Source organism: Phacochoerus africanus, chromosome 11, assembly GCF_016906955.1.
Source record: "Phacochoerus africanus isolate WHEZ1 chromosome 11, ROS_Pafr_v1, whole genome shotgun sequence".
In the NCBI taxonomy this organism is placed as follows: domain Eukaryota; kingdom Metazoa; phylum Chordata; class Mammalia; order Artiodactyla; family Suidae; genus Phacochoerus; species Phacochoerus africanus.
Window position 1 is genome coordinate 103,234,736 of NC_062554.1, and position 24,146 is coordinate 103,258,881.

A 24,146-nucleotide genomic window follows, 5' to 3' on the forward strand; every position below is an offset into this window, starting at 1 on the left:
GATTCCTGTAGACTTCAAAGCGAGATGTGCTCCAAGATCAACACCACAGGAGGAAACTTAGTGCAAGAAAAATCTCCCAAAGGAAGACAAACACTTGAAAGTATCCTAAACTCACAATTATTGAAAAAGCTAAAATACAGCCCTACCTAAAGCTCACCAATAATGACTGGAAGGGTTATTATTTTTGTTTGGTTTTGAATCCACATGCATAGTTTATTGCACTTTGACATAAACATATACAGCGCACAGGGTAACTTAGACAATGAGATTTGATCACCAAAAATATATACCTTTTTCTCCACTGCTTCACTAAAAGCAGTTTGAAGGTGCTCTTGACAAATCACATTTTGGTAGCGCAGGTATTTTTGAGGCACTGCTTGGGGAAAACACACATACACACAGAGATAATTTTATACAAAGAATATTAAATATACTGATCTGAAAATTTAGTGGGAATGTAATCTCAACTAGCAGCCGTAGTGAATCTGCTTTGGTAAGAAATAAATGATTGAAATGCACCATCCTTATTTAATTTATATCCTCTTATCTCTTCTAGTTGTTACATACAGTTGCCAAGTATACTATGGTGATAGGCACCTAACCAAACACTTTGGGAGAGAATAATGAGAGTGTGTGTGTGCAAGTTTGTATGTATGTGTGAACATGTGTGTGTGGGGGTGTGTGTACATATGTGATTTATTTACTCCCATTTTCCTTTATTGGAAAAAAGAGATGTTCTTCATACATCTTTTCTGGCAAGTGACCAACAATCATTTTCTAGCAATAGGCTATCTGAATTTAGGTTTGAACTGGAACAGAACAAAATATACTTGAGATACCAAAATGCCCACATGCTCTTGATTTTTTTTTTTTTTTTTGGTCTTTTTAGGGCCACACCCATGGCATATGGAGGTTCCCGGGCTAGGGGTTGAATCAGAGTTGTAGCTGCCAGCCTACACCACTGCCAAGCAACACCCGATCCAAGCTGCGTCTGCGATCTACACCACAGCTCACGGTGACGGTGGATCCTTAACCCACTGAGAAAGGCCAGGGATCGAACCCACGTCCTCATGAATCTTAGTTGGGTTTGTTATCCACTGAGTCATAATGGGAACTCCCCACATGCTCTTGAGATCAAGTTCTGGCAGAGACTACATAATATGAACAATGACACATAAAATCAATACTGCATAAACAGATTTTATAATTAGATTGTCGAAGTGGTTAAATCTGGATAGGCAAGAACTGATTTTTGTTTTCTGGTCAACTAAAACAAAAGTGACAAGGAGTTATCAATCTGGATATAGGTTAAATCATCACTGTTTCAAAAGCACACAGACAAAAGTGCTTTCATGTATACTTTAAGCTGACTTTTTTTTTTTTAAGGATAGTAATTTCAAGAGCCTCAGAAAACACAATCAGCAAGACTGAGAAGGTGAAAAAAGGCTTTTTTAGCTGAAGAAAAAGCTAAGGGATATCTTTTATAAAAGAGGTTTTTAGCTAATGGCAGGCCATTCTGCTCATCAAACACAGGAAAGGAAGAGAGCCAGCAGCTGAGGCCTGAAGTTCAGAGCTTTAAGGTATCAGTATTTCTATGTTTTGAATTGTATAGTATATGATTCAATCTTTTTTTTTTCATTTATACTTTCCATAGCCATGAGGTCTTGAGTAATCCAATCAATTTTTCTGGATCTCAAATGACTTAATAAACCATAAAACAGATGTAGATTCAATGACATACAAAATGTTTTCCAGCTCAAAATCTCTTAGGACTCTACAGTGCTCTTATGAGACATTAATATATTACCGTGAACAGTTGTTCAATTCCTTTCTCTAGATTAAAAATGAATAAAAATAATCAGACACCTTTCTACTAAAACTTAAGGTTATTTTCCCCATCTGCAGAGGAACAGCTATGACTTAGTGATTTGATATCTCCCAAACTAATCCTCCCCAGTGATATTCAATGTGTGGTTTCATCCTGAGGATTCAAAAATTTTTTCCAATTCTAGAAAATTCTTTGCACTTACTCCTTTGAATATTGCATCTGCCTCATTTGCTTCACCTTCTCCTTCTGAAACTTCTGTTAGATGTAGGCTGGTGCTACTCCTACATTCTTGGCTCAGGTTTCTGTGACTGGTGTAGATTCAGGCCCCTACCTACATGCACAGCAGGCTTTAGCTTCTGTTTCTCTCAGGAGACCTCTTTCCTCATCTATGAACCAGGATAAGTGACCCACTTGCATGTCACATGTCAAATCTAAGGGTGAGTAGAGATTTTCTGGTACTCTTGTGGAACAGGAAAACCCTATCCCAGCTTTGGACCTTGTGTTGACAGGTCAGGTCCGTCTTCCTTTTGTGTTTAGAGATCTTGATTCAGAGTTTAAAATCTCAGCTCCTAAGGCATGTGTTAGGTCCAAATAACCTCCGTGGGCCATGGTAACTTCTATTCTTTCTAACTACTTTGTCTTTGGATCCTTTCTTACTTCTGGCACCTGAAGATATCCCTGAGTTTGCTTCAGAGTTCAACTATGTACTTTAAATTTTTTGTCACATTTTACCCAGCATTTAATATGTTTGGAATGGCATCAGGGTTTTGCCATGTTACTTCACCCTCTACCTACTGCTACAGCTACACTCTACATGGACAATAAAGAAATACATCCCTGGGAGGGTCCCTCAGATGCATTAACACTTCCAGCTGCAACATCAGCGCTACTTACTACACTGCTGTTAGTCATCAGTCACCCTTATATCTAGAAGAGCCACTACCTGAAACGATCAGAATTCCTCAAAGACAGGAGACCACGGTAAAGCTGATTTTAGTGTTAGAAGAGTTCAGTAAGAAAAATGAGTTCACAATGTTGCCCAAAAAAACCCTCCTGCAAAGGAAAGGGAAGGGCAGGATAAAGCCAAACATAATTTTAGAAATATGACCAAATGCGAATTTTAATCAGCAAGACATAAAAGTATACCCATACAGAATGACTTCTGGGTATAATAATAACTAATCTTATGAGTAAATCTTTCCTTGGGGCTAGTTTTTAAAACTTTTTAATTAGGAGTCATACTGATAGACCATATTCTTTGGATAGAAGCTTAGTTAACAAGGAGCAGAGAGGAAAGTGTGTTAAACCAAAACACTGTGTTTACATCTTCTCCCAAAAGGGGTCATTAGCAAGGATTTAAGAAGGCCAAGCCGGGCTAAAATTTCAGTGTTGACTTGAAAAGGAGGTAGATGCTAAGGACAAAGCTGTAGATGATAAGAATTGATGTCCTAGACCAAAAGAAAGCATGGGATCACTGGAGTGTTAAAAAAGAGAACAGTCCTGGCAGCTTTACAACTTACACTTAGACATGACAAAGAGGAACATGCAAAGAAAGACATGGGGGAGGGGATGCATGGATGTTCTTGGTATCCTGGGAGTCTCTAAGCCAGAGAGAAGATTAATACTTCATATTTGGAGCTGCAAGCACAAACACAGGTAGCCAGAGACTTAGAAATTTGTCATAAAGCAGGAAAGAAAACTGGCAGTGCACAGGAAAGGATTAATGACTCATGTTGGTGAGGTATAATTGGAGGGGCACTGGGCTGTTTGCCTTGGCTTCGTCCAGCCATTCTCATTGGAAATATCTCTGGAATTCAATCCCCTTGAGTTAAAAAAAAAAAAAAAAGAAAGAAAGAAAATCCTACATTGAAATCTGTCTCAAGTGAAAAAATATTTTTTCAAACTTTTCTCAGCACTCCAGAAGAAAATTAATATATAAAGGAAAACAAATTACTCTTTATATAGAGTTTGTTGAACAAAAGTGAATGGAATTATAAAAAATATCTCAGGGATTGAAATGAAAGGAATGAGTCCCTGGTTTTTAACTATAATAAAACGTTATCTGATTCTAAGAGGGTTGGTTCAACCATAATGACAGTCCTGAGTGTGTAACACATCATAAAACACTGCTGCAGGTCTAATTTAACCTCCCCGGATCTTACAATACAAGGAAAGTGGAGCTGCCCTAAGCTCTTTTGTCTTTTTACGTATTACAGCCAAAGAAAGTTAGATGACTTGCCCTGGTTCTGTGCTAATTCACACATGAATGCAGATGTGCACGTGTGTGTGTGCAAGTGTGCACAGGTATGCATGCATGTGTGCTTGCACACATGTGCACGCGCATGCACACACACAGAGCAAGGCCTTGGTGCGATGCCCGTTCATCCCACTTTTATCCCAGACCCTCCACAGTCCCCAACCAGGCTTACTCTTCTCCCTAAAGCCATCTATATTAGTTTTATATGTATTTAAATATTTTCAGAAGGGGCTTTTTAGATTTCATAGTCATTCCTGAATGTTCGCATGAGAGAGGAAATACCATAAATATGCAGAAAATCCGCCTGAAGGCAAAATATGTACCTTAATGTGGATTTGAAAAAGCATTAGTAAGAGTCTAAAGGATAATAACATAGAGCCCAGTTGTCCCTGGAGCATTGGAAACACACATTGGTCAAGGACCAGCACAGACCTGGACCCCTTCAGACTCCATTAGGGAGACCCTACCACTCAGTTTGGCTCTCCTGACCTGCATGCCCTAGGAATACAATGCATGTCATGGGACGAACAAGAGCTCTGAGGCCCAGAGGGCTCTGTGGTGCCTAACTCCTAAATTTACTGGCCCCATTGATGTGGCCCAAGGCAAGCAATTTAAGCTATTTGTGCCCCAGGTCCTCATCCACACAATGGGGAGAACAGTATCTATGGTGCCATGTTCACAGAGGATTAAAGAAATCAAGGTGATGCACAAGAGGTGCCCAGCCATGTTCATGGATTACGCAGTCAATGGATATCAGCCCCACCCCAAGAACAAGTCAATTTTCACTGGCAATTTATCCAGAGCATTAGCCCTTCTGTCACAAACAGGACCCAGTGCTAGTCACTGTTCCTGAAACTTGCAAAACTGGGCACAGAGTTGGTGCTTGGCTTTCACTATTTTGAGGAAAGGGACTAAGACCCTTCAGGCCAAGATTCCTGAAATAAGAGTTAAAGTCTTATCTGTGACTGATTTTCTGCAAGTTTAAAGAAAATTCATGTACTACAGGATGCTTCTGTTCAACATGAACAGAGCAGCCTCCTAAGCAGTTTCCTACCACTCACTGTTCTCTCAGCCACCCAACCATCTCCCCTCCCACCAAAAAGCACAGAGTAGGAAAATCTCCATGGCTGTCAGGGTTTCAACATGTTTCTAAATTCAGTGAATAACTGTGTGTGCATGTTTATCTGAGTGGGAAGGTATGAAAGATCAAATTCATAGAGATTATCAAAATGTGTGTTTGCTTGGGCAGGGAAGGGTGTGTGTGTGTACTTTGGGTCAGATATTGTATTTGAAAAAATGAAAGGCCAGGGTCAGAAACAGTATCTGTGATCAGCCACACACAAGTCATTATGCAGTGGGTCTCAGGAATAATTTTACTGAGTCAAAAGTTGAAGTATCTGAGCTTCTCCATTGCCAAGCTGAAAACTGAATAAAATCAGGAACATTAGACTTTATATTTTAGAAATGACCAGAGTCCTAGAGATCACCTAGTCCAAGAAAGGAATATCTAAGGCTATTTACTCCCCCATTCTGTAGACAGGAAAACTGAGTCTCAATCAGAGATTTGTTCAAAGTTCACCAACCTCCAAACATGCAGCTCAGTAATTTTTTACAGTGAATCACACACTGCTCCTTTCCCTCCTGCATGACCTAGAGGGAATGCCCATGGACTTCTAACCACACTCATACCTTGTGATCCCATTTACATGCAGAAGGCACCCATAGTCATGTTCCCAGCCCAGACCTCCTCCCTGAATTCCACTTTTGCATGCTACCGCATATGAGAAATCCTCACATGTATGTCCAACAGTTTCCTCAAACTCAGCATGTCCTAAACCAAGCTTCTGATACCATGCCCAAACCTCCTCTTCCTGAAGTCTTCCCATCTCAATAGAGAACAACTCCATCCCCCGGTTCTCAAGTCAGAACTCTGGAAGCCAAGCCATCCTGATATCCTGTCTCTGTCTCTGTCTCTCCCTCTCTTCTCTCTCTCTCTCTCTTTGTGTGTGTGTGTCACAAAGGTTCTCTTCAATAAATTAAAATCTGATACTACTCTGGTCCAACTCATCATCACTTATCAACTATATTGTTTTAATAGACTCCTAACTGGCCCTGCTTCCACTCCTGCCTGTCTCAGCTCATTCTCAATTCTGCAGCCCAGAATGACCCTCCTGAAAGGAAGAAATTAGACGATGTTGTTGCTCCTTGGCTCAAAACCCTTCAAGAGGTTCCCTTACACCCAAGTCCTTACAGACAACCATGAAACGATTATTGGCTCTGTCCTTCCCCCACTTTCCCAACCTTTCTCTACTATTTCCCCCCAGATACACTCTCTACCCTTGCTGTGACCCAAAGACAGAAGCAGGCTCCTGCCTGGAAAAGAGGTGCTTCTGCCTGGAAAGCTCTTCCTCTAGACAGCTACGGAACTCATGCTCTCATCTCCTTCAAGTCTTTACTCGAAAGTCAGCTTCTCAGGGAAAGCCTTCCTCTCCAACCCCGACCCTCTGATAAGCCCTATCTCCCTTCCCTGTCTTTTCTTCTCCTTCACTTTATTTTTCTCGTCTAGGATACCATATTTTTTACTTACATACAGTCTTATTTTCTGACTCCCCTATCTTGGCTATAACCTCCATAAAGTTAGAAAGTTCCTGGTGTATTAGATGAATAAATGAATAAATCATTGAATGAAATGGTAGGCGCCTCTCCACATAAATCTGGTTCTCAAAGCAAGACCAGAGTGACCAATTACTAAAAAGAAAAAAAACCTAAAGCATATATGAAATGTGTTTACCTATCTTTATCTATGTTTGTGCATGACGATGTCCATGCCAGTGTATGTACATGTGTGTGTTTACTGTGAAGATTCCTATGAATAACACCCTCATCTGGCTCCCCAAATCCTTGCTTATATATAGAAAAAAGTACTGTAAACTGTTTCCCAAAGATTCGAAATGGTAGAGCCAATGAAACTAATAAAAAACACTGCTTTAAGGTGCCTTCCTCAAATACAGGCTGATTTTACTCTTCAGAAATCACTAACAAGCTTGGGCAAGTATTTATGGGTAACTAGTGTTTTGGAGGTGAGAGTACAGGAGAGGGATGTGTATGTTGTTAGGAAGATGAATTTCTTTAGACATAAATGTGGACTACATGTTTGGTCAGCAAAATGCTAATGAACAGGGAAACTTAAAATGTTGCTTGTGCAAGAAATACAAAATAGAAAATATGTCTGTTTATAGACTCTTGTGTTCTTGGCTAACTAAGGTAAACAGATGACAATTTTGAGAGAGGACAGAATTAAGAAAGATACCCTACAACTATTCCAGGTCCTGATGAAGAGCCAATTCACTTTCCCCCAAAGTGTTATCTTTTCAACATATTTTAAATGTTAAGGAATTGAAGATTCATCTTTTTTTTTTCTTTTTTTAGGGATGCATCCATGGCATATGGAGGTTCCCAGGCTAGAGGTCCTATCAGAGCTGTAGCTGCCAGCCTAAGCCACAGCCACAGCAATGCGGGATCCAAGCTGCATCTGAAATCTACACCACAGCTCACAGCAACACCAGATCCTTAATCCACTGAGCAAGGCCAGGGATTGAACCTGCATCCTCATGGATACTAGTCAGAGTCCTTTCTGCTAAGCCATGATGGGAACTCTGAAGATTCATCTTTTGAATTTATGGTCGACAATAGCCATCTGAGAAATACTTTCATCTGTTTTTGCTTTTTCCATGAAGCAACCAAACTGAGGCTTAGAAAGCACAAACTGATGGATTTAGGTTCCCATTCACCCTATTTTCTATCATTTATATTCTTGTGGCAGCTAATAAACAACAAAATGGGCAAGATGAGAACAAAAAAAATAAACAGAAGCTAGCTGACTGGGTAATGCACTTACCAGGTGCTAAGTAATTCACTCATGCATAATGGAAAATTGTGTAGTCTTATAAGCACAAGAACAAAGCAAACACAAATGTAAGATGCTGCAGAACTAGTTTCTGGTTTTTTTTTTTTCACTTTGCTTTGAAACATATACATCAAAAATAATTCAGGACTGTGAGTCCAAGCTCTAGAAATCATCCTCTGGGTTTGAGTTCTGCTCTACCACTTAAGAGCTCCATGACCTTCATGCCTAGGTCTCCCTGTGTCTAAAATGCACAGAAGAGGGAGCTTGGGGTTAACAGATGCAGACTATTGCCTTTGGAATGGCTTAGCAATGAGATCCTGCTGTGTAGCATTGAGAACTATGTCTAGTCACTTATGATGGAGCATGATAATGTGCGAAAAAAGAATGTATACATTATGTGTAACTGGGTCACCATGCTGTACAGTAGAAAATTGACAGAACACTGTAAACCAGCTATAATGGAAGAAAATCATTATATAATTAATGCTGTACAATAAGAAAAGAAAATAATGTATTAAAAAATAAATAAAAATAAATAAATAAATAAAAATTTTTTTAAAGAGTACCACTTCAAAGAGTTGTGAAAATTAAATGAGATGATAATATATAAAGTACTTAACAAAATGTCTGTCAGTAAGAAGCACGGAGTAAATATTAGCTACTTCCTAGTAATGGTAGTATTTAAACTCTGAGTCCCCCAGACACTGCTGGAAGGGGCCTTTCTATCTCTCCTCTATCTCTCCTCACACCACAACAAAATAAAAGTAAGTTCTTATTTACATTCTTTGACATAAATCATAGCAACCTTCTTTTGGACCCTTCTCCTAAAGCAAAGTAAATAAAAGCAAAAATAGATAAATGGGACCTAATTAAACTTGGAAGTGTTTGCACAGCAAAGGAAACTATTGATAAAATGAAGAGACAACCTACTGAATGGGAAATGATATTTGTAAATGATATGACGGATAAAGAGTTAATATCCAAAATATGTTAACATCTCATACAATGCCCTATCAAAAAACAACCCAGTTGAAAAATGGGCAGAAGATCTGAATAGACATTTTTTCTAAAGACATTTAGGTAGCCAGCAGGTACATGAAAAGATGCTCAACATCACTTATCAGAGAAATGCAAATCAAAACTACAATGAGGTATCACCTCAGACCTGTCAGAATGACTAACGTCAAAAAAAGACCATAAATGTTGGTGAGGACACGAAGAAAAGGGTACCCTTGTGCACTGTTGGCAGAAATGTAAATTGGCACAGCCACTGTGGAAAACAGTAGGGAGGTTCCTAAAAACTTCAAAACAGAACGACCATTTGACCCAGCAACTCCACTCCTAGGTATGTATCTAAAGAAAACAAAAACATTAATTTGGAAAGACACATGCGCCCCAATATTCTCAGCAGCATTACTTACAGACTATCGTCTATCTAGGCAGATGATGCATAGATAAAGTAGATGGGGTGTATATACAGGGGAGCTACTCAGCCATACAAGTGAATGAAACTTTGCCATGTGCAACAATATGGATGGACCTGGAAGGTATCATGCTAAGTGAAATAAGTCAGACAGAGCATGACAAATTTGCTGTTATCACTTATACATGGAACGTAAAAAAATACAACAAACTAACAAGTATAACAAAAAAGAAATAGACTCACAGATACACAGAACAAACTGGTAGTTACCAGTGGGGAGAGGGAAGGGGAAACAGGCAAGATGCGATAGGAGATTAAGAGGTACACCTTCTTTTGTGTAAAATAAATAAGCTACAAGGATATATAGCACAACACAGAGAATACAGCCAGTTTTTATAATAACTATAAATGGAGTATAATCTACTGTTATTAAGTAATATAATATATATTACTAATAATATATATTACTAATATAATACTGTAAATTGACTAATACAATATGTATATTACTAATTATTAACATATATTACTTAATATAACACTGTAAATCAACTATATCCCAATTTTAAAAAAGAAAAGTAAAAAACATCTTTCTAAAAAATTTCCCTCCCTCCCTTCCTCCCTCTTTATTTCTTTCTTTCCTTTTTCATTTCTGGATTATCTTATTTAATTTCTAACACATTCAACTACCTATGGCTAGTTATAGAAAGCAATATCCTATAACAACAAACAAAACACTGGTACCAAAACATACTTCCTATTCCTCTTACTACACTTTCATCTCCTCACTGCTCACTACTACCCTTCACCTAAACTTCAAAACTACATACTGACTCCCTCCACTCACTCCTCTTAATGGCCCTTATCCCCTGAGCTCCCATATACTTCTCTACACACACACACACACACACACACCTTTACAACTTACCAGGCTCTTTCCTTTCTCTTGTCACATTTCCATTCTCATCTTTCCCTGCTGCTGCCCTCTCTTTATTCCTTATGCTCCTTACTCTGCTGACAGCTCTCTGCCACAAAGTTACTGCCCTCAGGTACCTCGCCATTAGGAGATTTTTAACTCTGGAGAACACAAACTATTCACAGAAACACAAAGGAGAAAAGAGGATACCTCCCAAAAGACATTTCTAGGCAGATGTCTTTGTATATTTCATTCAGAAGTCATTTTGTGTGTGTGTGTGTGTGTGTGTGTGTGTGTGTGTGTGTGTGTGTGTGTACTAGAGAGATGAACTGATGAATTCATGAGTCTACCATTACCAAAACACAGACTAAGATGACTAAGAATTAGCCTGGATGTCACAGAACACATTTGAAATGATAATCTAACCAGAAAGAATAAAAAAGTAAATTAAAGTAAAAATGTATGACTTCATTTTTAGCCTGGATTTTAGCCAGAAAGAATAAAAAAGTAAATTAAAGTAAAAATGTATGACTTCATTTTTATAATAAAGAAAACTGTCATGATCACTTTAGCTGAACAAAGAACTCTTGAATGTGCCTGTGAAAATGAGGCAAAACCAGCAATCCTGTAAAAATTTCTGAGGACATGGTACCCTAAACCAGTGAAGACAGTGGGTAAGGCTAAGAAAAAGCCCAGCTTTGCTAGGTAGGCTGGAGAGAGAAACACAGGGAACGGAAGGCAGAAGTAAGCCAATGATGGGAACAATAAGACAATCCGAAGAGACGGAGGAAGGCTGCAACTGCCTTACATTGGGTATTCTCTTCCCACCTTCTGCTCATCTTTTTTTTCCTTCCCATTCTCTCTTATTGTCTTTCTCTCTCTGCTCCTTCTCTTTCCTCTGCCTTTGCTTTATCCTCTCTTCTCATCCCAGGCTTTTCTCCATAGCCTGCAGCTGCAATCCTAAGGTAGACCTTAAAACGAGGTGATGACAGCAACACTCCTCTCCATCTCTGCATCACTTTACAAGTCACAGAAAACATCCATATAATGATCTGTCACCTTCTCAGCTAAGTAAGGCCAATATTTTAACCCCCAATGAACAAACATACAAAGGCTTAATGAAGTTCATGGCATGGGTTCTCCAGGTTAGGACTTTTCACAGACATTACCTCTCTCTTTTTAATCAAAATAATTCTGTGGATACAAGCCCACTTCAACACACTAGCTATCCCATGGCCAGTCAGGTGGATTGTAGGTGGGAAAAGCATTGGTCGGGGGGAAAAGGAAGGTTTTTTTAATACCTCTGTTATTTCTTTTAAAAAATCAGGGCATATGTGGCACATATGAATATATGTTACATCTGAGTGGCAATGCACAGGTGTTAAATTAAGCTTTTTTGTTTTTTCTATGTTGAGAATATTTTATAATAAGTACAAAGGAGAGAAACCTTGTCAAGTGTGTGATAATATGTCTCGTTTTCAGATGAGGAAACTGAAATACAGACAGGTTAAGTGACTAGCCATTCAAAGTCATGCTAACAGGAGTTCCCATCGTGGCTCAGTAGAAACAAATCTGACTAGTATCCATGAGGATGCAGGTTCAATCCCTGGCCTCGCTCAGTGAATCTGGCATGGCTGTGGCTGTGGGGTAGGCCATTGGCTATAGCTCCACCTCTGCCCCTAGCCTGGGAACCTCCATATGCCACAGGTGCAGCCCAAAAAAGCAAAAATTAAAAAGTCACACGAACATCATAAGTTGTGAGTATAGGACTATGCTCTTTGCCTATTAATAACTAAGAAAGATTGAGATACTAATTTCTTAGTCTTGGATATTGTGGTAGATTTCTTTATTACGCTACTCAAAAGGGAAGCAAAGGAGATTAGAGTAAATTTCATTCTGTGATCAGTATCAATATAAAAAGTATCAATGATTAATCTCCCAAATACTGGGGGAGAAATGACTAGACAGGAGGAATTACACCCAATTTGAATTTCAAGTTGTGTCTCTCTTCTCGACCAGAGCTTGCAATAAGAGGATCTCAATGGCATCTCCCAGCCGGCGCCAACCACTACCACTTGATGCCCCCAAAAGCGATGACATCTCACCTACATAGACGACTTAAGGCAAAATCTACAATTATCACCATAGTCACTCCTGTGAGTCCACTGAAATGATTTAAATCATTGGCCCCTAAATCTTGGACTGCATGAAGGGTTAGAAACTTTCACCTTGTTCTCCCCTTTTGATGATCCAAAAATAAAAATTGAAAAATAGGAGTTCCGTTGTGGCTCAGTGGTTAAGGAACTCCACTGGTATCCATGAGGACACGGGTTCCATCCCTGGCCTTGCTCAGTGGGTTAAGAATCTGGCATTGCCATAAGCTGTGGTGTAGGTCACAGACATGGCTCGAATCTGGTGATGCTGTGGCTGGCATAGGCCAGCAGATGCAGCTCTGATTTGATCCCTAGCCTGGGAACCTCCATATACCAAAGGTGTGGCCCTAAAAAGGCAAAAGACATAAGAAAAAAAAAAGGAAAAATAAAATCATAGACACAGGCATTTCTCGTCTGCCATTCACTCATCTTTATGCAAAGGTACCACTTTAGAGTCTCCAAGGTGTCGTTAAATACTGCGGTTTATGTAATCCTCTGTACAATGAGACTATAGGAGAAGTAACGTTGGGCAGAATCGCCCTGACAGACAGAGCACATATCCAGAGACCTCAAGCCAGAGACCTGGGAATGTACACCAGCCTCACCAGTGATAGACCATGAGACTGGACAAGTCACCTATTCTTTCTGAACTTCTGTTTTATCACCTCTAAAATAAGAATAATAATGCTACCTCACAGATTTACTATGTGGAACAAATAAAATAATTTATATAAAGTCACACTGAATACTGCAAAACAGTGTAAAAAAAGTACAGTATTATTATCTGTAGAAATGGCATTAAAAACATATTTTCATGTAAACACACTTTGCTTTCTTAAACTCATGGCCAGAGAACCTTTATTTCTTTTGTAGAACTTGGGGCCTGGGTGTTTCAAAACGGCTGTCTTACGGTATCTATTTTTTATTCAGTGACAGGGATTTTTTAAATGGTGCTTACAGATATCTCCGTAAGCTACTGAACACAAAGTATTTATTAAATAAATGTAAGAAATTAATATGTCACAAGAAATGCTGAAAAGAATCCAAAATTTAGAAATCAATGACATGCCTCTGTCCCCATGAATAAAATGGTTGCTCTGAGCACTTTCATCCACATTCTTGGTAGAAAACACACTTTAGTCTTCTAAAGTGAAAAATCAAGTAAATACAACTGAATATTATGGTGTTATACTCATAAAATTATATTTTTGAATAGAAGCAATATAATAAAACCGTCATTTTTAGGCATTTAAGGACCCTCTCCCATATTTTGGTCTCTGAGTATCTTAGAGGTTAGGATTCTTCTAAGTAATCTATTTGGGCAGAGGAGATTACTCTTAACACTAAGAGCAATGATAACACATTTCACTCACATATTACCCTTATTTACCCGGCTGGAACAATGCCATTGCCCGACCTTTTCTCCTTCTTACCAGCATAGCAACATCCTTTGTTTCAATATAAAGCTGGGAAATCTACGGCATTATGTGAACAGTATTTAATATTTGGAAAGTATTTCATTTTACATCAAATAGTAAAATCTAAAACTATTAAACAATTATTTAATTTTATAAACTAAAGTAAGAACTTATCTGATCCAAACCAATAGTCTTTGGTCTTTTCTTATTCCTAACATTTAAATTGCTCTTATCGGAGTTCCCGTCGTGGCGCAGTGGTTAACGAATCCAACTAGGAACCATGAGGTTGCGGGTTCGATCCCTGCCCTTGCTCAGTGGGTTAACGATCTGGTGTTGCCGTGAGCTGTGGTGTAGGTTGCAGACGCGGCTTGGATCCCGAGTTGCTGTGGCTCTGGCATAGGCTGGCAGCTTCAGCTCCGATTAGACCCCTAGACTGGGAACCTCCATATGCCGTGGGAGCGGCCCAAGAAATAGCAAAAAGACAAAAAATAAAAAATAAATAAATAAATAAATTGCTCTTATATATATCTATGTTTACACAAGAAAAACCTTAGATTTGGAATTATTTTTTTAATCACATAATTTAATTTTCACACATAGCATATAACAATAAAAATATGAACGTGAAAAAAATCCATTGTGAGAGTTCCCGTTGTGGCACAGTGGAAACAAATCCGACTAGTATCCATAAGGATGCATGCTCAATCCCTGGCCTTGCTTAGTGGGTCGGGGATCTGGAGTTGCCACGAGCTATGTTGTAGGTTGAAGACATGGCTTGGATCCTGCATTGCTGTGGTGTAGGCTGTAGCTCCAATTCGACCCCCAGCCTGGGAACTTCCATATGCTGTCTGGTGTGGCCCTAAAAAGAAAAAAAAATCCATTGTGATTCTTTTTACAGGGTACAGACGAATGTTTCAGATTGGAGCTAATGTACCAGAAGCCAGGCTAGAGAACTTCATTTTCCAAACCTTAAGTACTGAATGAACAAACTAAAACAAGCTGCCAGCTTTAGAATATTGGCTGTCCTAGAGTAACTCACAGGTCCTTCCCCTGAAGGAATATCATATGCTGAATGAATATACGACCTCACAGGAGGACTTGGACATCTTTTTGAAACGTCCCCTCCTCCCAACTGCTACTGCTTCCACATGTCTAAAACAATCAGACGCTGGGGTCACTGCTGATTCTACCCTCTTCTGTCTCGCCCCTTCACTCAATCAGTCACAACTGCCTGGCCTTCCTTTGTCACTTCCCTGTGACCTTTCCCAGCCTGCTCTTTGCCAATGCTCCGGTAATAACTAATATTCACTGAGCATCCACTATACGCTGGGTAATGGCCTTGGCCCTTTACGTGTACCTACTAAAAGATCAGCACTCTCATTTTACAGATTAGGAAATGGAGGCTTAGTAGTGCTTGAGGCAAGAGTTAATACACCCAAACCAAGTACAAAGCTCACTCCTTCCCACTCTACTAGACTGCTTCCCTGCTCATAATTACTAGTAACCTCATATCTAGTCTCCTCCCCTCAGGCTTCCCCTGCTCCAGTCCACTGCACACAGCCCCACAAGAAGCCAAAACACTACCAGGGAGATGAGCGGCCTGTTATCTTCTGCTCACTGTTCACCAACAGATTTAGGCAATTATCTGTGCTTCCCTCAGCAACTCCAGGCCTTCACACACCCCAGCTGCCCTCATATGGAGCAGGTCTTTACTTCCATCAAGGTCCAGGAGACGCGCCAGCTGGACATTCCAAACAGGCTTCCAAGGTACAACTCCCCAGTGATAAACTTTAAGGGGCTCCTTGCCGCCCAAAGACTAACGAAGACTGCCTCAGTCTGTCTGGTGTGCAAGCCTCCAGCATGAAGCCAAACCTGTTAAAATCAGCGCTACCACTTGCTTTTCTTATAATGAATTCTTCAGCGCCAGCAAGACTGTTCAATCACTGTTAACTAAACCTTTCCTACAAGTCTCTGCAGTCACCCCTTTGCTCAGTCTCCTCCTCAAACTTAAGTACCATTTCGCCCTCCTGCCCTTCTATCAGATTCCTGAGCTTCAAGGTCTATTCCCCAGCCATCTCTGATATCTCTAGATCAGAAGGGCTTTTCTTGTGTCTCAAGTTTGATAGCTCATATGGCCTGTGCCACTTCTTGTCCTATCTCTGATACCTGCACTTGCCATTTGGTTTTACTTTCAAGTATATAGATCTTGAACTATTTTATAAATTCCTTGATGGCAAGAAAAATCAAACATTTTTATTTCATGGGCCAACCATAATACTTTTTAGAAAGCAGACCCTCAAGAGGTGTTTACTGATTTCTTGAAAATAAAATATCTTCCTTAAAATAAGAAACAAAAATATGAATTTAAATGTTACTTTACAAAGAATTAAATGTATTCTTCAAAGAAATGGATTATTAACCATTGCTAAAGGTAATGGAATAGCCTAAAATTCCACTTACTTTGAACTCTGAAGTGAAAGAAGTGGAAGAAGCGTGTGCTGAATTATCCTAGAGATGGTGCCTAGAACACCAATTGCCCTTTACCTGTTGGTTTGACATAGCTACTGAGAACTAGTTGGTGCCCTGTAGAAATAACTAATGAGGAGCAGAGAAAGCCAATGTGTGACAGCAAGGCGTGGCTGGCCCACACTCAGAGGCCCAGCAGAAAACTAGTGTCACTAGAGCCACCAAAACCTCTATCCCTGCCAATTCACTTGATCCCTCTACGATGAGATGGGATCACTGCCCTAAAATGATGTGAACGAAGTCTCTGCAGCTGCGGTGTTTTCATTCCTAACGTACCCCATTCCAAACTGCATATTTTATTAAGAAGAAAAACAAGGAAAAGCTAGGGATTTTGTGTGTGTGTGTGTGGCCTCCCTGTGGCACACAGAGTTCCCAGGCCAGGGATCAGATCTGAGCCACAGTTGTGACCTACAATCCAGCTGCAGCAATGCTGGATCCTTTAACTTACCTGCATCCAAGTGCTCCACAGACACTGCCGATCCTGCTGTGCCACAGCAGGAAGTCTGGGAATTGTTTTTTTTAAATAAATATATAATGTCTGTGATTACTACATGAGTTTATAAAAATTTTTAAAGAATTATTGTGGTAAAATACACATACCAGAAAATTTACCATTTTAACAGTTTTCAAGTGTACAGTCCACTGCCATTAAGCACATTCACACAGCTGTGCAACCATCACCACCTTCTAGCCTTTTTTTAAAATTGAAGTATAGTTGATTTACAACTTTTTTTGTCTTTTTAGGGCCGCACTAGCGGCATATCGAAGTTCCCAAGCTAGGGGTCAAATGGGAGCTACAGCTGCCGGCCTGCACCACAGCCACAGCAACGCCAGATCCAAGCTGTGTCTGCAACCTACACCACACTCACAGTAACTCTGGATCCTTAACCCACTGAGCCAGGCCAGGGATCAGACCCATGTCCTCATGGATACTAGTCGGGTTCATGACCATTGAGCCACGACGAGAACTCCAGATTTACAACATTATATTAGTTTCTGGTGTATAACATACTGACTCAATACTTTTACAGATTATACTCCATTTAAAGTTAACACATAGTAATCACAGACCAAAAAAAAGAAATAAATTGTTACCTCACGGGATGGGAGATGGGAAGAGAGGGAGGATGGGGGATTTTTGCCTTGTATTTCTGTTTTCTATACTGTCTGGATTCCTTAACCACATGCACACATTATTTTCATATTTAAAAATAAAATATTTTAAAATAAATAAACTATAAAGAAGAGAGGGGAGAGAAAAAAGGGAAATTAAAAGTACGAAATGAATTTAGAAAGTAAATCAATGTAAAAGAGAAGAAATTAAATCTTGTCAATCAAAGAAAACAACAAGGCAAAGGATATTATTGCTTCCTTATTCAAATCTAATCTAACCATCTAGTAATTCTTTCCACTAAATGATTTCTATGATTCATTTGCAGATAAAGAGGCATTAGACTACTTAGAGCCAGTTAGAAAAGTTGGAAGTGATAAACCAAAAATACTAAATGGTATTAAATTTTTGCATTCTGCTTAAAAATAATGAAAAAGAATTAAGTGTAAAACCTCATAACATTTAAAAGAATTTGAGGTGAATTGTTATGGGTTTACTGAAATGTAAAAAGCCAGTCATACCACATTCAACTAAAATTTGAGAAAGATGGAAAATAAGATGACACATTTAGTTTGACATTTTATAGGTTTCAAAACCTTTCTGCACCTCCATTATCCCAGCCTTAAATTGAGAATAACACCAGTACCTACCCCATAAGTTCCTCCTAAGAATAAATGAGTTAATTCCACAAAGGAAGGTTAGACAAAAGCACAGCACATGGTTAAAGAGAGCTCAGTTGATGCTGGTGCTGTTTTTGCTCATCATCTATGTAGGTGTTCCTACTATCCTTGTTTTCCTATCCATATAATGGAGGCATTTGTACACACAAAAGAGACACTTCTAAAATTTAGAAGCTGGGGTTTTGAAACCCCTCCAAATCAAGTATTCTAAAATTTTTGCCTTAATGACCTGTTGGAAATGAAGTTTTTTTTCAGCAAGATAAAGGTGTTTTGACTCCTTTCTGGTTTGCATTGCTTTTTCCCTCCATCCTGCCTTATTCATTTTCAAATGCTTTATTTAAAAATGCTTCCTGAAAGTGGAAGAAAGTCAGCCCCCCAAAATATTTGTAAAAATATTCAGAGAGTTCCATAAGATGCCTACATTCAAAATATATATAAAGTCGATAACATTCCTACACACAAGAAATGGTCAATTAGAGATGTACTATAAAAAGGTCACTTGTACTATAGAATAGAATACCTCTGAATTAGTGGGAGAAAAGCATTCTATTTAATAAAGAGCAGTGAGGAAAACTAGCAGAATACATAGGAAATAATTAAATCGGTACCATTCTTCTCAGACATGAATGAATTCTAACTAATTTGAGAGTTAAATGAAAAAACTAAACTACTAGGAGAGAGAATAAAAGAATGTTTTTTGTAATCTGAGGGTTCAGAAAGCTTTTCATTTGCATGACACTGAAGGCAGAAATCATACAAAAACAAGAGCAGCTAACATTCACCAGCTTATAATATACCAAACATATATTATCCTCATATTGTCATGTCACTATACAAGTCTTCCTTTTATATACAAAGAAAGGGGACTGAGAGATATAAAATAACTTTCATAGTCAATCTTCATTATTCACAGATTCCACCTTTGTAAATTCGCCTACTTGCTAAAATTTATTGGTAACTCCAGAAGCAATACTCAAGGCACCTGCACAGTCATTCACATGCACAGTGGCGAAAAAATTGAGTCCCCCAACACACACAGTCCTAGTTGAGGTCAAACAATACAAGTTTCTGCTTTCTTATTTCACTTCTCATACTATAAGCAAGAATCCCTTTCAAGATCTATTTAGCCACTCACATTTTTGTTCTTTTTCGTTGGTGATTTCACTGTTTAAAATGTCCCCAAAACAGTGCTAAAGTGCTATCTAGTGCTCCTAAGAGCAAGAAAGCTGTGATGTGCCTGACTGAGAAACTATGTTTATGTATGACTTACAGAGATGAGGGCCATGAGTTCAATGTCAGTAAATCAACAATATACCTTCAAGAAGGTGTCTTTATACAGAAACACATAAAACAAGGCTTTGTATTGATCAGTTATGAAAGTGCAACCAGAGGCTCATAGGAACCTAACTCTATATTTCCTCTAAGAACCATGGTTAAGTTTTTGTTTTTTGGGGTTTTTTGTTTGTTTGTTTGTTTGTTTGCTATTTTAGGGCCACACCTGTGGCATATGTAGGTTCCCAGGCTAGGGGTCAAATCGGAGCTGTAGCTGCTGGCCTATGCCACAACCACAGCAATGCGGGATGTGAGCTGTGTCTTCAATCTACACCACAGCTCACAGCAACACCAGATCCTTAACCCACTGAGGAAGGCCAGGGATCGAACCTCCATCTTCATGGATCCTAGTCAGGTTTGTTGATCACTGAGCTACGAAGGGAATTCCCGTGGTTGAGTAATTCAGTGTTCCCAAAGATGTTACAGAATACAACTATCACATATTATAAGAATCAACTGTAAAAAAAAAAAAAATGTAGCAGAGCCAGGACTAGAACTCAGGCCTATCCGATTTCACAGATCACACTACCAATATTAGGTGATTCTTGCTCTGAATACAGAAAACAATAGACTGATTTGACTAAATAAAAACAAAACATAAAAGACAAACTGGGAAAAACTCCTTGTAACATTTATTACAAAGGATTACTAACATTAATAAAGATTCCTTCAAATCAATGTAAGCAAACACTAAAATGGAAAATAGAACAAAGAATCTAATAGATACAAAGGATCATACATACAACTCAGTAATAAGACACAAGTATTTGATCTCTCTAGCAATCAAAATAAAAATAAAATAATTTTAAAATACTATTTTTCAAACCTATAGGTGTGGCAAAGACTAAAAAGAGTTATATCATCCAGTATTAGTGTGTATATGCACATAGGCTGCTAGACAAAATGTAAACTAATATTATCTTTCTGGCAAACAATCTGACAGTAGGTATCAGTATTTCAGTGTTCTTAAGGTATTAAACCAGAAAGTTCAGTTCTAGTTACTTACACTGTGAAAATATTTGGACATCAGTGAATGATAAACATGAATTAAAAAAAAAATCTCTTGTAATGCTGTATTTATTATCCCAAACTTGACAACTAGAGGAGATTAAATACAGGTGACCCTTAAACAACCAACTCCCAGGTTAAAGGCACCAACTCCCAGCTCAGTTGAAAAACCATGGATAACTTTACAGTTGGCCTCCATGTCCATGTTTCTGCATCCACAGATTCAGCCAGCCTCAAGGTATGTAGTACTACAGTACATATTTGCTGAAAAAAAATCTATATATAAGAGGATCCATGCAGTTCAAAACCATGTTTTTCAAGGATCCACTGTATAGCTGTATACATCCATACAACATAATACTACATAACCATTAAAACAAAGGTGAAGCTCTGCACTTATTGTCATGCAAAGATACTGAAAACACAAGCTGAGTGGCAAAAGGCAACTGGTAGGTATAGTTTGATGCCATCTGTGTCTGGATATACATAACCTGGACAAAATACAAGATTGCTGACAAGGAAGAAATCAGATGTGGAAATTAGTTTCCTCTCTCACATTGGGAGGGCTCAGTCCTGAGGATCAGATCAAAGAGGATTTCATTGGGGAGTTCCTGTCATGGCGCAGTGGTTAATAAATCCGACTAGGAACCATGAGGTTGTGGGTTCGATCCCTGGCCTTGTTCAGTGGGTTAAGGATCCGGTGTTGCTGTGAGCTGTGGTGTAGGTCACAGATGCAGCTCAGATGCTATGGTTCTGGCGTAGGCCAGTGGCTACAGCTCCAATTAGACCCCTAGCCTGGGAACCTCCATATGTCTTGGGAGTGGCCCTAGAAAAGGCAAAAAGACAAAAAAAAAAAAAAGCTGAGGATTTCATTGGCTCACATAACTCAACTTCCTAAATTTCCTGAGTGTTTCTTAGAATTACAGGGCAAAGAGGCACAGCACTATCCCACTGAAAAGCACTGACAGGATTGGAATGTAGGTGAGGTATGGGCAGACCCCATGTCATATCTGCTGGCATCAGGCAGCTGACTTCTGTTTGGAATTGAGAGGGCAGTCATCTATTGAGGATTCCTGAAGCTTGAAAACACCAGATTTAGGAAAAGAGAAGGCCATGGTGAGATGCAACATGACTGCCAGACATAGGCTTATAGAAAAGTGTAAAACGGAGTTCCCATCGTGGCTCAGCAGAAACAAATCTGAATAGCATCCATGGGGACGAAGGTTTAATCCCTGGCTTCACTCAGTGGGTTAAGGACCTGGGGTTGCCATGAGCTGTGATGCAAGTCACAGATTCGGCTCAGATCTGGTGTTGCTGTGGTGTAGGCTGGCGGCTACAGCTCCGATTCGACCCCTAGCCTGGGAACCTCCATATGCCATGGGTGTGGACCCAAAAAAAAAAAAAAAAAAAGACAGGAAAAAAAAAGGGTAAAACGAGGTCTAAGAATAAAAAGTGTAGATAGAGAGTTAAATTAGAAAGAACAAATCTTTACACTTTGCATTTCATATATCTTCACTTTCTGGTTTATTAATATTTTCTCCTCACATACTTGGCTCACGTATGTAGGCATAAGATAATATATATGTGATACAAGATTAGACAAAAATGCTGGATGATTGGTACTCAAAAAAGGTACCATCAGCAAAAGAGAAAATCCATGATATCAGCAATTTCTCTGATCCAATGGTGTCTCACAATTGAGAATATTAGAATCTCAAAAAGAATTCTGTGCAGGAGAGTGAACTAAACCCTGTTGAAAAAAAGCAAAGTTCCCCTGAAGGCTTAAGTAAAGGCAACTGGCATTTGCATTCAACTAGAGTAGTCAGTAGCAATAACTCAATCCATATGGTACTGGGACAGCTTTTTCAAGAGCACGTTGAATAGTGGCTAAGACAAAGCAGGTAACAGCAGAAGATTATCAACATAGAGTGCCTTTGTGGTTCGAGGGGAGCCACTTGCCCCACAAAAAAAGAAACATAAATAAATGAGATCAACGCACTAACAACGCACAGAGTTATTACAATCCACAATTAAAAATAAGGTAGGGAAAAGATTTATGTAAATATTTATCTCATCTCTCAATAGGAAAAGACCTTTCAAGCAAAAAGGCAATATGAGAGGACAAAAGAAACAAAAATACATCTGTAGTCATAAACTTATCAATAAAGTCTGCATATAAAAATTCACAATAAAAATGAAAATAAAACCACAACTTCCAGGAAAGAATTGTGCCAAAATTGTAACGATGTAGAAAGATATTCACCACAGTGTTTATAACACAGAAAACAAAATGAAAATGACAAAAATATTAAATACTTATAAATTTATAGATTATGCTGTAGCCATACAACAGAGTATTATGCAGATCTTAAAATTGTATTTTTTGGAAAAGATCAATATAATGAGCACATAATGTTAAGAGAAAAAAGATTATAAATCCTATCATTGTAAATATAGATCTAGTTACTCATAGGAAAGAAATAACCACCAAGTGTGCCACAATGATAATACCTAACATTATTTTCTGTGCCAGGCACTGTGATGCTCTTTATATGCACTATCTCATTGAAGATGCAAACAAACTAATGAGACAGGTACTAACATCACTGCTATTTTTCAGCAGGGAAAACTGTGACACGAGGAGGGAAGGTCACTTGCTCAAGGCCACACAGCTTGACAGTACAAAGCCCAGAAATGAACCCAACCAGTCTCTGAGCCTATGTGCTACCCAACACCACAAATCCTTAAGAGTGAAGGCTCCTCTGATTTTATTTTTATTTATTTATTTATTTATTTTTGTCTTTTTGGGCCCACACCCACAGCATGTGGAGGTTCCCAGGTTAGGGGTCTAATCAGAGCTGTTGCTGCCGGCCTACATCAGAGCCACAGCAATGCCAGATCCGAGCTATGTCTGCGTCCTATACCACAGCTCACGGCAACACTGGATCCTTAACTCACTGAGCGAGGCCAGGGATCGAATCAGCATCCTCATGGTTCCTAGTTAGATTCATTTCCGCTGCGCCACGACAGGAACTCCGCTCCTCTGATTTTGAAGGCTTATAAATTAAAGTATCCAAGTAAGTTAGAAATAGCGTGGGGAAAAGTATTTTAAATCTTAGCTATAAGAGGAGCGATTCTCACTAACAACTCCTGGAAACGTGCACACTGAAATCCACAAGTTTTGAATCTCTGATGATCTCAATTTATAAGGTATCAAATAAATAAAATTAAATGAAGTTTCAGAATTCTCAGCTGTAGTTCCCTTCATATATTAATCACAGCCCAAAAAGATTTTTCTTAAAAGATGAAATCTTTTAAGAGAAATCTTTTGTTTCCTTTTTTGTGTGTTTTCTATGAGGTTGTATATCTGTTGAATACAGAGCCAAGCTATTTCAGTCTGTGTTCTTCCCATTATTCATTCCCATTCAGATGAAAATTTAAATGCAAACTATCTACCCATTCATCAAAATTGCTTCAAATTTATTTATGGTGCAGCATAGAGGAGCTTCTGGGAATAAGAGCTTCAAGTCTATTATAGTTTCTATTAATAATTGCAGTCACTAATTGCTATGAGAACTTTTTTGGAT

General features: G+C 38.9%; 1 protein-coding gene across 3 annotated transcripts in view; it reads right to left on the reverse strand.

Annotated features, from left to right (window-relative positions):
* RELN (reelin) overlaps window positions 1–24,146 on the reverse strand; it is a 500,685-nt gene that overhangs the window by 459,101 nt on the left and 17,438 nt on the right. The gene's annotated exons all lie outside the window — the stretch shown is intronic.